General features: G+C 41.9%; 1 protein-coding gene across 2 annotated transcripts in view; it reads right to left on the bottom strand.

Moving 5' to 3' along the window:
- STARD13 (StAR related lipid transfer domain containing 13) overlaps nucleotides 1–17,383 on the bottom strand; it is a 188,948-nt gene that overhangs the window by 153,014 nt on the left and 18,551 nt on the right. The window lies entirely within an intron of this gene.

Here is a 17,383-nt window from a genome sequence, read left to right as displayed (position 1 = left end):
ATACACCAATTATCTGTTATTTTATTTATTTATTTATTTTGTTAGAGACCAGGGTCTTACTCTGTCACCCAGGCTAGAGTGCAGTGGCGCCATCTTGGCTCACTGCAACCTCTACCTCCCGGGCTTAAACAATAGTCCCACCTCAGCCTCCTGGGTAGCTGGGACTACAGGCATTTGCCACCATGCTTGCCTAATTTTTTTGATTTTTTATAGAGATCAGGTCTCACTACATTGCTCAGGCTGGTCTTGAACTCCCAGGCTCAAGTGATCCTCCTGTCTCAGCCTTCCAAGTGTTGGGATTACAGGCATGAGCCACTGTGCCCAGCCCCCAGCATAAACTAATTATGTTCTTTTACAGCAGCTTTACACACCCTTATTTTGTTTCCTCAATCAGACTAAAATAGCAACAACAATAAAAAAATCTGGAAAATAATTCTCTGAAAATTCTGAGCAGTAGACATTGCTAGGTATTGTTAAGGAAAGTCAGTTACTTTGGGGGGCCAATTATCTCCTCCTAGTTCATATCTATCAAGCCAAAAGTTCCCTATAGGAAAGCTCATTAGGGGAGAGGAATGAATAAGAATTAAGTGTGTGTCTCTCACCTTCTACCAAGGGAAATACATAATTCTGGAGAATTTTATTCTCTCAAAAACAGTATTCACTGTCTTGTAACCAATGTCTCCCTTAAAATAAGAAAGCACTGCAGAGAGTTGCAGATGTGACATGAAATTACAAGCAACTTCATTCTGAAACCCATGCTGGTACAGATATAGCCTAAGACTGCATCCTTTTAAAGGCATTATTTCATATTGCTGAGGCTTTAAACATCACTTGGAACCCTATGAAGTCATGTGGTCCCAGTTCTGTATTTATATAATATAAAATGGCAGATTTACACTTATTCCTGTGTAATTTCAACCAGTGATTTTGGCCCATTGACCCATCCTGTTGAAATCTTTAAATATTCTCAGTCTGTCTGTCAACCAATACACTTGCTATCTTCCTATGAAGCATCCCTTCCAGATATCTTGCCTCTCCTCCCATGTTCCTTAGTCTCTATTTGAACGCACATCTGTTCTTGTTTGCTAGACCATAAACTGTATGAGGACAAGACTTATGTCTGTCTTGTTCATTACTGGATCCTGGCATTTATCATAGGGCATGGCACGGTGTAGAAGCTCAATATGCTTTGAATAAGTGAAAGCATAGAAGGAGGGGAGAAATGGGAATAGGATAAGGAAGGGAAGGGAAGGGAGACATTATAGGTAGAGGAAGAAGAGAGAATAAGATAAGATCAATGAACAGCTACACATACAGTGTAGAATCTAAGATGCCTGAGTTGTAAGTTATTTAACTTCTCTGAGCCTCATGTTTTTATTTATAAAATATCATAAAACCAACCTCACAGGACTGTTGCGAGCATGAGGGGAGATGATGCTGCACAAACATCTGGTCTACAGGAGGTAGGACCCACTGAGGTTGACAGGCCGCCTGGGATTCTTTCACTCTCAAGGCTGCCAGGATGATCAAATGACAAGATTCTGTGGCTCTGAGCCATTTCGGGCTGCTGAAGGAAGTATCTGGGCCTTATGCTCACTGCATTGCCCCTCTCTCCAAGTGAATCACTTCATTAAAATGAAAGGTTTACTAAAACAGTCTGCCAGGTTAGGATGATTCATCCCCCAGCTGTGGCCGTCATCAGAAAACCATGTGCATTCAGTACAGTTATCAAGCCTGAATAGCCACTAATTTGCAGAGCTTTTGGTCTCAGTGTCATTTATTTTTGTATTTTAAAAGAGGAAGTGCACAAGACATCATTATGTCAGTCCCACATAAGAGGCTGGTAGACTCTTAGTAAGTGGATGCACATGTTTGCATTTCAAAAGCTTCTCTTTTCATCAAAAGAAAATACATATGTCTAATTGGCTGTTTGTGTAAAGTATGGGCATATCTATATGTTGGGTTAGTTCCTCCCTTGATGGTAAGCTATAATGAAATACATTTTTAATGTTAGATGGGAATTTTAAAAGTCTACTCTCTGCAAAGCTCAGATTTACCACCCTATTTAGCTTGTCAAGTAAGGCTGCTACTTACATTAAATGAGTAACACCTAATCCTGAACACAATTTCAAAGTAAATTCCCTTCCTTTCCAAAACAGACAAACTAGCAAAACCTTACTTCTTCAGAGTTCTGGTAAAGGCTGAAAATCAAAACGATAAGAATTTATTCATCCTGAAAGGCTAGAGATATGAAATAGAGATAAAAATAATCATATGTTAAATAAGATACTCCTATCATTACTACATTAAATATTTCCTACATGATAAATGGCCCTCTGGCACTAAAAAGGAAACATCATCATCTCCTAGTTCAATTTATTCTGGTTACATATATGATGTATCCAAAATTGTGAGTAGCTTTTATAGCTCAGAGGCTGCCCTTTATTTGGAACTCCCTGCCTTTAATCCCTCTCCGGTTGCCACACTCCTACGTCCTGCCTATTTTTGACAACGTGGAGAGGAGAACATGGTGAGGCTGGGATGGCCCAAGGGCCTCAAGAGGCTGCCCTGGGAGCACTGATAAAAGAGTGCTAGATGTTCCACTTACAATACTGAAATAGCTGCACAACAGCCCTCTGTCATTTGTTTCTAACCACAGTGAGTGACGGAGAAGATTTTCACTCTATGGGCCGTATTCAGGTCCCTCCCTTCTGCATATTTTCAAATGGACTAAACAACCAGTTTCAGCTTCGAACAGTTCTCACTTTATAAATCTCAATCTTTAAGATCTACACATGCAGGGCTTCCAACATAATGTTGAAGCTGTCAGAGGGAAACCAATTTTGTCACTATCAATAGTATTGACCCAGCAGGTGTGTGTTTCACTTGAATTACGGAAGCATTGCTCGAAATCGCACGACTGAAGACTGCATCCAGGAGAACGTTTGCTTAGACATTTTTCTAACTTTCCCCACATCAAATCATTTAGCAAGATTTGTATCTGAAAGTACTTTTCCAATAAAATTGGATTTGATGCAAGTTGCAGAAGTTTTACAGTGCCAGTAGGTGGTATGATGAGGGTTGTAAAGGATGAAAATGTGTTGCCTTTGCCTGAGAATGTTACAGAGCCGGTGGGTTAAAGAAGACAGTGAGCACATCACCCACCAAGCGAGCTTCCCTCAGGTACTGACCTTGGGCCCACGTCACAGATGATCTGACCCAGTCATTTTCCATTTTTTTGGATTATTTTAGGGACGTATAAGAAGGTCACCACCAAACAATTTTCCCATGATACCTAGATCCTACTATCATGTGGTATTTCCATGAACCAGAAAAGAGCCCTACCTTTATGCCTCCAGAACACCGTGTGTGTCCTTTGCCTACCATCATTGTAGTCCTGCTAAAAGGATAGTTTTTATGGTCTTAAGGCAATGACTATGTACAGCTGGACTTCCTAAAAGACTTCTTAGACCTCGGTAGAAAGACAGGTGCTGTATTCCTCCTTCAAACATGGATTTGTGGTGTGATATTCACTATTCTTTCCCTTGAGCTCAAATTCTGGCAATTAAGAATAGGTGTTAACACACAGACCATTTTAAAAACTATATTAAGCCAATGGACAGCATAAACATGCCTGGAAATAATATATGCAGTACATGCTTCATCCAGGAAAAACACAATTACCCCAAAGAACACAATTATCCATACAGAACTTAAGTTGAGCACTAAATGAAGGCTCCACCTACAACAAGGGCCGCAGCATGTATTTATAAGATTAAGCATGCTGTTGGGCTCTAGCTGCAGCACTGCTGGGTGAGGAGGACCTCCTTGTGAAGGCCAAGGATGCCTTCTCGGCCACCTCTGCTGACAGCTGTACAGCTGTACAGCTGTGTCTGCTTCATGTGGCCCCCGAGACCATGGTGACCCCCTTCAGTGTATGGGGTTGATTCTACTGATTTATGTCAAGGGTAGCTCTGATTTATAAGCATATCATCAAAGCCTGAAATTGAACTTTCAAAATAGTACTATCTAAAGATGATGCCTAGACTGAATGGGATAAAAATAAAGGCGTCTCTTGAATGGAAACAAATTTGATGAGCAATGAACAAAACAAACGAAGGTTTTTCAACAGGCCTGCCACAGACCGTGAGGGAACACCCTGTCCAGGTGTGCTGTCAATTGGTGATCAAATTATAAAACGTATTAGTGCTGCAATTGAATATATGCACTATTGGGATGCACAGTCTGTCACACACAGGGTGACCAGCCATCCTGCTTTGCCTGGAATGATCCTCATTTTAACACTGAAGGCCTAATGTCTCTGGAAACCATCGAATCTCAGACAAAGTGGGCTGGTTGGTCCCCAGCACATAGGACACTAGGCTGATGGGGCAGTGGGTGGCAAAGCGGACTGAGGTCAGAGGCACAGCATGAGGTCAAGTCAGCGGCAAAGACGATAATTTGTACATCTCAACAGAGTGGATATGCCAAGGGGTAGTCAGGACAATAGGCTTAACAGTGTTGGAGAGAGAACACGTGCCTGTGGCACAGGTGAGCACCTTTACAGGCGCTGTGAGACAGCGTCGCTGTGCTGAGTTGTCATTATTGCTGATTTGTTGAGTATTGTTTTAGGTCTCTCAATCCCTTCATAGCTGTTGCCCATATTCTAGCATTTGAAAGTATTCTGTTGATATGGACAGGAGGCAGGGAAATATTGGATACCAGGGGGTGATTCCCTGACAAAGGCCCTACCGTCAAGCCTGAAGACCCACAGCCCTAAGTGGGAACAGCATTTCTGTTTTCATGTCCTTTTGGCCTGCCATGCCCCCCTATCCTGTACCCATATAAATCCCGAAACCCAGGCTCCAGAAGCAGACGAGTAGGTGAGGAGACAAGCACACGAACTGTGGAATGACATAGCAGAGAAAGAGAGGAGGGATGTCTGAATGCCGAAATGAGTTTGGCTGGGGGTAGTCAGGGAGGAGTTTGGCTGCTGGACGGCCAGGCTTCAAGGGAAGATCATGTTTCCACTCCATCCTCTCTTTGGCTCCCCATCCATCCCACTGAGAGCCACCTCCACCACTCAATAAAACTCTCACATTCATCCTTCAAGTCTGTGTGTGACTTGATTCTTCCAGGACGCTGGACAAGAGCTCAGGATACAGAAAGCTGTCACACTGGCCCTCTGCCCTTGCGAAAAGGCAGAGGGTCCACTGAGCTGGGTAACACTCACGCCATCTGCGGACAGCAGGGCTAAAAGGGCACACTGTAACACACGCCCACTTGGGCTCCTATACCTGTCCATCTGCGTGCTCCCCCTCCCCTCAGAGGTTTGATCAGCCTCAGAGACCGAGCAGGTGAGCCACACCCTTGTTGCACGTCCTACGATCGGGAACAGGGAACTCTCCCATTTCACTGTGAATACAACAAAGTTGAAAGCCTCATACAGATGTGTAAGCTGATGTGTGTATCATTCATACTACTCAGAGGGACCCCAGTGTCACAACTCTTCTTGGCTTATGATAAGAGATGGATAAATCCTCACCTATAGGATGATGAGAGGGATTTTCACTATTATTATCAAAGCTAAGTAAAATATTTATCCAGCACCACCCTCTCTAAAGAGAACCGCCCACAACTGGGCCAAACTCCATCCTCCAGGGCCTGCACACCCTGTTGCCAATCAACCATACCCCTGTCCACCCTCCCCCAGCCTAGTAGATGTGGTGGTGAATGGGAAGGGAGGGTTTTCATAGTGCAGTGTGCCTTGATGGTAAGTTTTTTCACAGAGATGTGTCCTCTCTTCTTATTACAAAGGCCATACCTACTGAGGCTGCTAGAGACAGAAAAAAATCAGACTGAAACAGAGTGAGCCCCAAAATGCCTGTTCCTCCCCAACAAGCAACGGTTGTGCATAAAGAGATTTCCATCCTTAACTTCATCTCTGCCACACTCCCTCCAGGGCAGGGAGGGGACGGCTCATGGCAAAGACACCAACCCTTGCTTGCAACTGTGCAGGGAAGAGACCTCCAGGAGTTGTATCTACTCTGAGTTGAGGAGCTAACACTAATTACTGGCCCTTCTGCTCATGTTTCCCCAAACTGACACACATCATGATGGTCTACAGGTAGTATAAGAGTCTTCATAAGCACTGAAGAAAGAGCACATGTATGCAGGTCAATTTTTATATCAAGTATAAAGCATAAATATACATACATCAGTTGATTATCCTCATCTGACCACTTTCCAAATGTGTTCATTAACTAAGCCTACTGAAATACTAAAGGAGCCAAGTATACACTCAACAATAAAAAAGGATTCATCTTCAAAATGAATTTTCAAATTTGGCTTCGTGGTGTCCCAAATTCTGAACACGCCTTGAACCTGTCACCAGCCCTGGGCTGTGACCACTCTGATGTGCAGATTTTTACAGGCATGGGAACTAAGAAATGATCCTGGGTCAATGATGTGCATTTCATTAGCTGCACCCTCACTGGCTCGGCCCTCCTGAGAGGGCTCCTGCTGGCCCTGGTGGCTAAGAGGCTGCTCCTCCAGCCCTATAGTCAGCAGTGTTGCCATTGTGTCCACCTCACTTCCTCCCCCCTTGCAAATGATCGCCAGGTACCCAGCCCCACAGTTTTCACTTGTTCTATAATTTACTCCTGTTCCTTCAGAACCCATCAGTGCATTGACAGTTCAGCAGCTAGCAAACTATTCATCCCAAGTCCACAATGCAGCACATTTTCTTCTCTTTAAAAATGTTTTGAAACATCTGCTTTTGTTTCCATGGAAATCATAGGGGTATTTTTTTCTTAATAGAACTTTGAACTGCTTTTAAATTCTGAACGGTTACTGCTTTGCATTTAACAAACCAGAATCACTTCAAAATGACTGCAAAAACCCTTCCTAGTCAAGCTTAAATGAGACAAGCATGTTAACAAACAAGATGGCAGAAACAAAAATGTTGACTCATTGCTGCTAACCCCATCTGTAGGTGATGAGCGGGACTGATGAAGATTTCAATAAAGTATAATTTGTTTCTATATTAAATTTTTAAAGTTGAAAGTAAATAGACAAGTTTCTGTATTTGAACCACAATGTTTGCAGTGGAAATAAAGAATAATTTAATCCTTATGCCAGATCTCCAAGGTAGTCGTTACAGACTCACTACATACAGATACAAAAGCTACAAAATAACACTAAGTTTCTTATCAAGAGGATAGGCAGAGCAAATGAAGCTCTAAGCAAAACAGGAAAAGTTTTCAGACACAAAATTAACATATTCAGTTGTTAAACTTGTTGATTGGAAGTAATCATGACTATATAATTAAAGATGTTCAATTACTGCCATTTGACATATAGAACTGGAAAAAATGTGCAAAGTCTGACCTGAAGATATAGATCTGGGAATTATCCATGTAAATTTGGTAATAAGACCATAAATGGGAACTAAATCTTGGGAAACACAGAGCTGGGCAGAGGAATAAGAGCTGCTACCAAGGACATCGGTAAAAATAGTCAAGAGAAGCAGAGAAATGAGATACCAGTGAGGTCAAGGCAAGAAGACAAGTAGGAAGGGTCAGCAACTTTGCGAGACTTTTTCTCATTTGATCCCACATGTACTGAATGCCAAGCATGGTATATAAAAGTGTTATCTATATCTATACCTGTATCTTTACCTATCTATCTAGGGAATATAGAGGGAATATGAATGACATCACAGCAGCTGCCTTGGAGCCCTGGAGCCCGAAGACATTTGAGATGGATACACCTAAGGAGAGGAGGAGAAGGCGGCAGGCAGATTTGAAAAAAAATGTGGATTACCATTAAAAAAGGATTTGTAAGCAACTTCAGAAACATAATCTCCGAGCCTCAGGAATTATTTTACCCTTACTTTTTAAGAATTGGGATTATTATACTCATAATGAGAGTCATAAATTATGAACAAGATGGAGGTTGGTTATTATTATTTGTTTAGTATTACCAGCCTTTTCAATTCCACACAAGAGGGTAGCAGAAACAAAGCTGTGAGGATACCTTGCAGTTTGAACATTTCTGGGAATTTGCATTTAACAAGAAAAGATCATCACTATAAATATATTTTCAATTTGTAACAGCTGAGACCCATAAATGGAGATTATATGACACATAACAAGTGACAGGTTATCAGCATGTGTTGGCAAGAGCCCTTTGGCTATTAAAAGATAATTAAAACGCACTATAATCTTCCAGCTGCTTCATTTAGTCATTTTGTTTTATATGAATGTGATAAGGCTCTGATGCATTTTAAATGGACAGCTCCCCTTTATCAGCATCTTGCGTTAAGTCAGTGAGAGTCCCCTCATTTGCAAATCTCCTTCTAGCTACACAATTTACACAAAGCATCTTCCTCTGGCTTGATCGTCAATGATTCTGGTTGCCATGGAGAATTGGGGGTCATCTTTTATCTGGCGTAGTTAAAGCAAGCAATTGCCCACCCATATTATGTGACTGGAGTGAATGCTTCCATAACGATTTTCCTAAAAAAATAGATGTGCTAGAGAGCAGTTGCTCTGTGTTCTCAATAGAAGAAGAGCAAGAAAGAACAGGTTTCAATTGGATTTCGATTCAACTTAGAAATAGTTTAATGGCTATGAAGACCAGAAACACACAAGACACCATGCAATCGTCAATGCTGGAGATTAGGAAGAAAGAAAGAAAAAAAAAAAAAGAATGGCCTTTTCAGTGTGTATTGTTTACACGCTCTCTAGCTGGAAGGCACGCGGATGGATTACAAAACATTTCAGGCTATTTCTAAATGCAGAGTAGTGGAATATTTCCGAGAACCATTCTTGCAATTATTTTCAATTAAATCTTTATGTGTCGTTTTTCTTACACAAGGACTAAATAGAGCCACAAACCCTTTTATGGTCAGGCTGATTTGGAGAAGGATAACAGGGATCAGTGCGATGGAATTCTGCAATGCATGGTCAACTCTGGAGCCACAGTGACCTATCTAGGCCTTTGCTTCCATACAGAAAACAGGGTTTCTCCTTAATTTGCTCTTCCTAGAACAGACCATGCTCTCTCACTGTGCTTGACTACAGCACATGAGATCTTTCTCCTATAAGTGTCTTTCTGTTCTTCAAGTGTTGTGCCATACTGTTGGAAAACAACATCTTTCTGTTCTATCTTTGCTGGGCTGTCTCCTTCAAAAGTCAACAGGAAAGTTGCCTAATCTTGGAAGCCTTCCCTAAGCATTTAGTATGGATTCTGGAGCTCCCCTTGGATCCTGCACTAATGCCTACCCTTGTACTTCTGTCCTGTACTATCATTACCGCTCTACCTCCCTCCCTTCCTCCCCTGCCCCCACTAGAATGGAAGCCCCTGGAGGGCGGGGCCCACATCTTGTCTTGCCCAGCATCTAACAGGTGGTGAATAAATGCTGAATGAATAAATGCAGGAATGGATGAGAAAAATTATCTTTTGAGAAACAAACTGGTGAGATTATTACAGTCCTTGTTTTCATAGGGACTGACAGTATCTTCTTTCTGAGATTTTGGTAGAAATTAAAAATTAATAGAGAAGCATGTATCAATAAGGAGGATATTGAGCAAGAATGTGCATGTGAATAAAAAGGACCTCTTCAAAATGGGACTCTCAGCAATGCCTCCACTCTTAACTTCACACTGGCTTTGGTGTCAGTTCCCATGATCTGATGCAATCTCAACCCTGGGTAGAGGATGCTTCCTTTCTTTTGACATTGCCAGACTCCATCACATCTACGTAGTTGTCATGCAAAGAGAGCACTGAATGTGGTTTGTGCATTTTTATTAGGTCTCAAAAGATCAAGGGCAAAGGAATCCTCTGTTTATGGTTCAGTTGGGCCCAGGAAATCGCCAAAAAGTGATAATATGCTTGCTTGAGTTTAAAAATCATTACCAATATTCCAAATTTAACCTGAACTGAAAGCAAATTAAAAGCTTGACTTGTATCTATTTATGCAGGCCCTTCCTAGGCAATGATGACCTTCCATATTAATATAGTTTGGCTGTATCCCTACCCAAATCTCATCTTGAACTGTAGCTCCTATAATTCCCACATGTCATGGGAGGGACCTGCTACTCAGGACGCTAAGGCAGGATAATTGCTTGAACTCAGGAGGTGGAGGTTGCAGTGAGCCGAGATCGTGCTACTGCACTCCAGCCTGGGTGAGAAAGTGAGATTCCATCTCCAAAAAAAAAAATAGACAGTTAAGATATGTCCTATAATTACCTCATAACAATCCTTGGAGGTGGGAAGTATTAGTCTAATTTCTACAAAGAACCTGAGGCAGCATGGGGTTACATAACTGGTCCATGGTCAAACGTCTAGGCCTGGTGGAGCCTGGGTTTTAAGCCGGGTCTTTCTAACTTTCCAGCTAGTGTTCTTCATGATTACATCACAGTACCTCCCACACAGTTAAAACATACAAAGGATTTCAAATATACATTTGCCATAGATTCAAAACCTTATCATAGCATCTTTCACACTTATTTGCAATGAAAGAGAAAGGGGTGGATTTCCAGCTGGTGGTCTGGGAGCTGTGCTCACTGCAGCTCACAGTGGGCAGCCACTGCCAACGCTGCTTCAACAGTGGAGGCAGGTCTATTTCTGTTTCATCTTACTGCCCTCCACATTTTACAGGGGAGGTCATCAAATCTGAAGCCCCAGGAAGTGTAAACATCCACTTTTGTCTGTTACTGTGAACAAAGGTTCAAAATTGTGACTTCAAAGCATGGCAGACACTTTCCTAAGACAGAGCCTGGACACTGTCCAAGCTCAGGGCTCACTCAGCCCTTTGAACCGCTATTACCCAATCCATTCATTCAGAGCCTTTCATGTATATGTTTTGTACATCAACTAATATCTAGATATTGGGACTTCTTTTATCTACATTTGAAACCAAAATTTACCTTACCAAAACATTTACATAAAAGAATTCACAAGTTTGACTTCGAAACTCTCTCTAGTGTAATATCTTAATAAACAGGAGTTTTTTCCCTTGAAAACATAAGTGCTTCCTGAATAAATGGAGAACTTCAAGAAGAGTTAACACTTCTTCCTCTGAACTCCTAAGCCACGTCCCTCCCATCTTCATTAGAGGGCATTCCTGGTGTGATTATTTAGATTCATGCCTGTCTTCTCTCCAAGTCCCTATAGGGCAATAACTATGATCTAGTCATCTCTCAATTTACAATCTTCAAAGAAGACTCTGGTACACAGAAGGCATTTAAGAGACATTTGTTAAAAGATTGAACAAAGGAATGAATTCATTTGTATCTATCTAGAGATCCTTATTTTTGTCTAGATCAATGGTCCTCATTTGGAGGGATTTTTGCTCCCCTGAGAACACAGGGCAATGTCTGGAGACATCTGTTAAAGATTGAACAAAGGAATGAATTCATTTGTATCTATCTAGAGATCCTTATTTTTATCTAGATCAATGGTCCTCATTTTGGAGGGATTTTTGCTCCCCTGAGAACACAGGGCAATGTCTGGAGACATGCTTAGTTTTCACAACTTGTGGGTTGGATCTCTTCTGGTATCCAGAGGTAAAAACTATGGATGCCTCTTAGCATCCCACAACGCATAGGACAGCCCACACAAAAAACATTTACCTGGCCCCCAAATGTCAATAGTGGGGAGATTGAGAATCCCAATTTAGATAGAGAGTATCTACAAAAATTCCATACACAGACAAGAGATCTCAGAAATAAGCCAGCTCTCCTTTTAGAAAAAATGCAGTGGCACCCACTCATATCATTTATAGAAACTATTTCACGGAAACATAAACCAAATTGGAGATCCCAGGTGGTCATTTTCATCTCACAGCTCATTTTTGTTCTCCCCGCATAAGCCTCAACTAGATAACATCTTTGGACTTTCAGAGGTCAGCATTTATATGCTGACCCCATAGCCCAGAATAACCCAAAGAACGAGACTTTCATTCAATAACAGTGGCATTATTTTTTATTGTGGGTCATGGCTCATAATATGCAATTCAGCTAAAAGGGAAAGATACAAAACATTTGAGATGACTGGCAGGAGAAAACTCTAAAAATTCTCCAGCACAAAAGGGGATTAAAATGTCACAGGAAATTTTTTTCTTGAAAATGGAAGGGCTTATGAATGCTTCATTCTTTCCAGAACAGTTAAAACACTGTATGCACGGGTTGCTTGGGTTCGGAAGGCAGGGCAGCCCATTCCTTTTTGTTCTGTTGCTCAACCCTAGAAGGCTTTCCCTGGTGAACTCGGGCCCACCAGCAGTGAGAAGTTAGGAGGAGGAAGATGCTTCATCTAAATGAACAATCTGGATTGTGTTCATCATCCCTCTTAGAAGCGAAGAGAGACTGCCTTAAGCTGAGAATCAAAACAGACTAAGCGGGCACAGCCAAGTCTTTCACTGGAGATAACATTTGCCTGACATTTTAACTGTCATCTGTTACCTGAAGACTCATTTATCCAAGGCCGAATGAAGCCAGCTCTTGCACTGTCATGGAATTCCAAGTGATGAATGGGTCTATCAGCAAGGATGACTCGCAGTGAGACATTCTGCATCAAGTGGCATGAATCAGGTGTCAGTGGGAAGCTGGGCCCCGTCTGCCTGCTTGGGGCCTGCCTCTGCTAGAGGCTCCATCCTGTTACTCTCCAGCCACCAGAGAGTGGGGGGACCTCGCACAGAGGTGGCAGCCCTGTGCTGCAGCTGCACTTTTCAGCCTGCCTTTTAGATATGATGGGGGCTCTAAGGGGATAATGAGTGTTTCTTTCCTGACAATCTGCGGATGATTCGAACTTTCTGGGGTTTAAATTAATTTCCTGTTTGGCATGTTTGCAGGAGGAGAAAACAATTATCTCCAAAATTACAAGTAATTAGCTGTTTGCTTATTGTTGTGGGATAAGATCTTACTTCCCTCCCACACACCCAGAACCCCCACACACACAAACACACACACACACGCACGCAGGCACACACACACACACCCTGTGCTCTAGTTTTTCAGTTGTTATTTACAAGTCTCAATCTAGGAGGTTAGAGCCCAGTTCCCACCTAGGCCTTACTGAGATCTTCACTCTGCTCATGTAAGCCCTGCCCCTGGATCCTAATGAGTAAAGAAAACTGCAGGAGCACAATGTCCATCCCAGTGACTTCTGCTCATTAGATGGGTGTGGTGGATGCCCAGAATTCCAGGAAAGCAAGAATACCCACTCCCCACTCCAAGTCCTCTCTCCACAGGCAGGTGGCAAGGTCAGCTCAAGTACCATTGGAAATAAAGACATGAGACTGAAGATCTCAAGATGAGAGTCTACATTCTGGCTCATCACTTCCTAGTCGTAGAATCTTAAGCAAGTCACTCAGCTTCTCTGAACCCCAGTTTCCTCGTTTTATTAGAAGGATTATAAAACCCCCTGTAAAGTAGCATTTCTCAACAGTGGCACTATTTTGGGCCACATAATTCTTTGGTGTGTGTGTGGGGGGGCATCCTGTACATTACAGGAAGTTCAGCAGCATCACTGGCCTCTGCCCACTAGATGCCAGCAGCACCCACCCCCTAGTTGTGATCATCAAAATTATCTCCAGATATTACCAAATGTTCCCCGGAGGGCAAAATTGCACCTGCTTGCAAGCCTCTGCTGTAAAGGAGTGCCCTCTCCTTTAAATGTTTAATAAAACATCACCCAGAAACTTTAATTCTACCCCCAAGGATTTAGGAGCAGCAAAGTAAACAGCTATAAATGAAATGAGAGAACTTTTGGTGGAAAACCAGGTTTGGGATAAAATTGAGTACCAACTGGCCTTGCTTAGAGATTCTGGATTTTGTTTTAATCTTGGGAAGGGAGTAGGAGTATGTTCTTCTTTCCTGTTTCACGGGGTTTGTAGGGGCTTAACTGAGCCTAATGTATTTGAAACTGCACAGAATGATGCCTGCAACTATTCACACAGTCACAACCAAAGAATTAGTGCAACGCAACTGGCATACATGGAATGTCACCCGGGCACTCTCTTCATGTTGGGGACAAAAGAACATCGCGTGATGATTCTAGTTGGAGCATTCAGTCAAATGAATCAGTTAGGTGCCAGCCACATACCAGAAAAAATGACAGGAACTCAGCATTACTGAATGTGTCAAACATATTTTTTTTTATATCTGCAAATTCTTTGACACTCCTCCCATCGAATAATGGGTCTGCTCTTCTTGAACCTGAGCAGACTTTATGGCTATGTTGGCTAATAGAATACAGAAAAAGTGATGAGGCAACTTCCAAGACTAGGTCATAAAAAGTCACACACCTTGCCTTGGTCACTCTTGGGATGCAGTCTCCATGTGGGGAAGAAGGAAGCCTGGGCAACCACATGGACACATGTAGATGCACCAGCTGCCAGTCTCACTGAGGTCCTGACCGAGAGGCAGCATCCACTGCCAGTCATGCAAGTGCCCGAGGCTTCGGATGTTCCTGGAGCCCAGTCACTGAGCCAGGCATAGCCCGCAGGTCTTGCCAGCCTATGTCACAGTCATCAAAGAACAGAGACAAGCCATTTCCACCGTGTCTTTTCCAAACTCCTGACCCACAGAATCCATGAGCATAATAACATGGTTGTTTAATACCACTAAGTTTGGGGCAGTTTGTTACATAGCAACAGTCATGGAACACACTTCCATGGAACTCAACCACTAATTGCCCAAACAATGTGCTCCCTGAGGAACTTGGGTCCTGTTGGTTTAGCTCAGCTGGTGGTAATGTCAGAAACAGCCAGGGAATGAGTCTGCCATTGGCATGGAGAGGCGATTAGGGTCATGTATTTCATCAGCAGAGTCTAGAGGTCTTTCTTGACACATAGAAGGGTTGCAGAGGTTGTGACCTCTTCCATGCCACCCATGAACAGAATGGCTTGATCAGCAGGAAAGAGAGAATTCCATTGACATTTAAATATGGGACAAGAACACTAAGTGGGAGCCTTCAAAGAAGAAGGCTCCTTTGAGAAGCCTGGAAACTTCTGGAGCTGGTTACTGGGTCAGGAGCAGCCTATTCTAGAGAACAACCTGGCATTGACTCAGAGGCTGGGCAGTGACCTCTAGTTCTTGCATGTTGAGAGAAGTCACGGGAATGGGTGTGATCATGACCTGCCAAGTAGAGAGTCTTTGCTGACTCAACATAACCTCTGCCCATCTTGACCCCTAGAGACAACCCGTCTTGATGAAGAAAAATAAAAGTGGCCTGGATTTGAGGGAAATGGTGAAATACTGCTTTCCAAACAGGAGTCAAGAGACTAGAGTGCACTGAGAGAATGGTAGAATGTGTGCAGGGGTGCTAACGAACACAGAGATCATTCAGGATCATTTGCGCATTTTCGGAGTAAGCCAGTTCTCCGAGGCGGCTTATTCCTCCTTGAAGCACACAAACTCTGTTTCCTGAAGCTTCCTTACTCATTTCATTTAATTTGGATTTAACCTGCAGCTAGATTCAGAATCTGAACTATAATTCAGGTGGAGAAGTTAAACTCTATATTAATAGCTCTTATAAAATACTCTAATATATGAGTATTTTTTATTCAGTATCAGTGGGGCAGCTGCCTGAGGGAAATACGTGCGATTTCCTACTTCATTAAATATTTAAACATCTTTACTTCTGGAAGAGTTCACATTTGAAAATCTCCTTCTTGATAAGATGGTGACAGACCACTTAGAAATTTGGTGTAAACAATACGAACAGGTGTCCTATAGGGACATTTGTTTATTGAGTTTCTTTACAAATTAATCTTGGGGTTTACAGCTATTTCAGACAACATGTACCAATTTAACTAGTGTTTTGGTTTATTCACATTTCTAAAATCAGGCATTAAATTATGTTGTATTTAGGCAAATTTTACTCTAAGAATTATAAAATATGAAATAGTTCAAGCTAACTATAATGTTAGCAGTTTAAAATTCAAATCTCCTTACCACTCATATTAAATTCATTCAGTGTTAGTAGTTTATTGTATTTATCCCTTTTCAATACATTTTTAGTCATGCCAAAAGCAGGAAGAAAATGTATATGGTTCCAATGAAATTTCTGTTGTAAGGTGACCCAGACTTTACTGAGTTAGAATTACTGATGACACAAATCACTGAAGAGGTGTCTTGAAGTAGAATAAAAATCTCAAGCAGAAGGTACAGTAATAAATTCAAATTAATGGGTTCTTATCATGGGGAGTGGGGAGAGGACATGAATTGTAACCATAAAAATTTTATAAGGCATATAAATATTTTCCATCCTGAAAAGTTATGGAGCTATCTCTTGTATTTATAATTTCTTTATCACCATAGTTAAGATCCTCATCCCTCATGGTATTTTTCTGAGTAGTCACTGTAACTGCAGCAGCAGCAGAAGCAACAACCACTCTAAGGAGAAGCCTGGAACCGTGGCAGAACACAGACAACAATAGACAGCCTTGGGTTCACTTCCTGGCTCCGCTAGTTATTTGGGTTTAACTGGAACAAGTGACTTTAACCTCTCTGGGTTTTCATTTCTTAATCTTTAAAATGGGAACATCAATGGTACTTCCTCTTCTGAGGATTATATGACATAATTATTGATTATGTTTAGGCAGGGCCTGCACAAAATACATGCTCAACCACGGTGACTACCTCTCTACATTCAGTCTGGCCACTTCAAACCCATGTTTATCTATTCATCTTTCTAGGCTGCTCTTTTTGTCCTATTTCTGCTCTACCTAAAAGCCCTCAGGAGCTCCCTATTACCTATCAAATAAATTTCAAACTCACGGCAGTCTGGCCTCAAACTTTTTTGCCAACCTTATCATCTGTATTTCCTATAACCTCCACATGTCACTGAATTTGGACTACATTCTTACTTGCTCAAGTCATACTTTTCCACTCATTCTGTTGCCCTGCTTAGGACAACTCTCTGCGATTTTGCCCGGTGGAAACACAGCTTCTCCCCAGGGCTCAGGCCCAGTGGTCTTCCCTCTTTACCTCACCACTCTGTTGCCTACACATACTTCTGAGTGCCTGTTTTGATAGCCTGTCAGTCACTAAGCCATACGCTCCCTTGAATTGTCAATATTTATGACAGTTTCTATGTCTTAGCACACTTACTTATAATCTCCTTGAAGGGAGTGATCATGTTTTATATAATTTTTGCATCATATGCAATCCCAGAAAAGATCTTGCACGCAATCAGCTTTGAACAAATATTTGTTGAGATATTGACAAGGCTAGGTTCTCCAATAGAAGAGCTGATGCAGAAAAAGTGGTCTCTGTTTCTGAAATATAGTCTCTCTTAAATATTTGTGATAAGTTACTGCTATGTTACTAAAGTTGAATTCATGAGAAATTTATCACTATCTTATCGTAATCCT

The sequence above is a fragment of the Nomascus leucogenys genome, chromosome 9, assembly GCF_006542625.1.
Source record: "Nomascus leucogenys isolate Asia chromosome 9, Asia_NLE_v1, whole genome shotgun sequence".
In the NCBI taxonomy this organism is placed as follows: domain Eukaryota; kingdom Metazoa; phylum Chordata; class Mammalia; order Primates; family Hylobatidae; genus Nomascus; species Nomascus leucogenys.
Note: the sequence above shows the minus strand (reverse complement) of the source record. Positions and strands in the feature narration are given on the sequence as shown.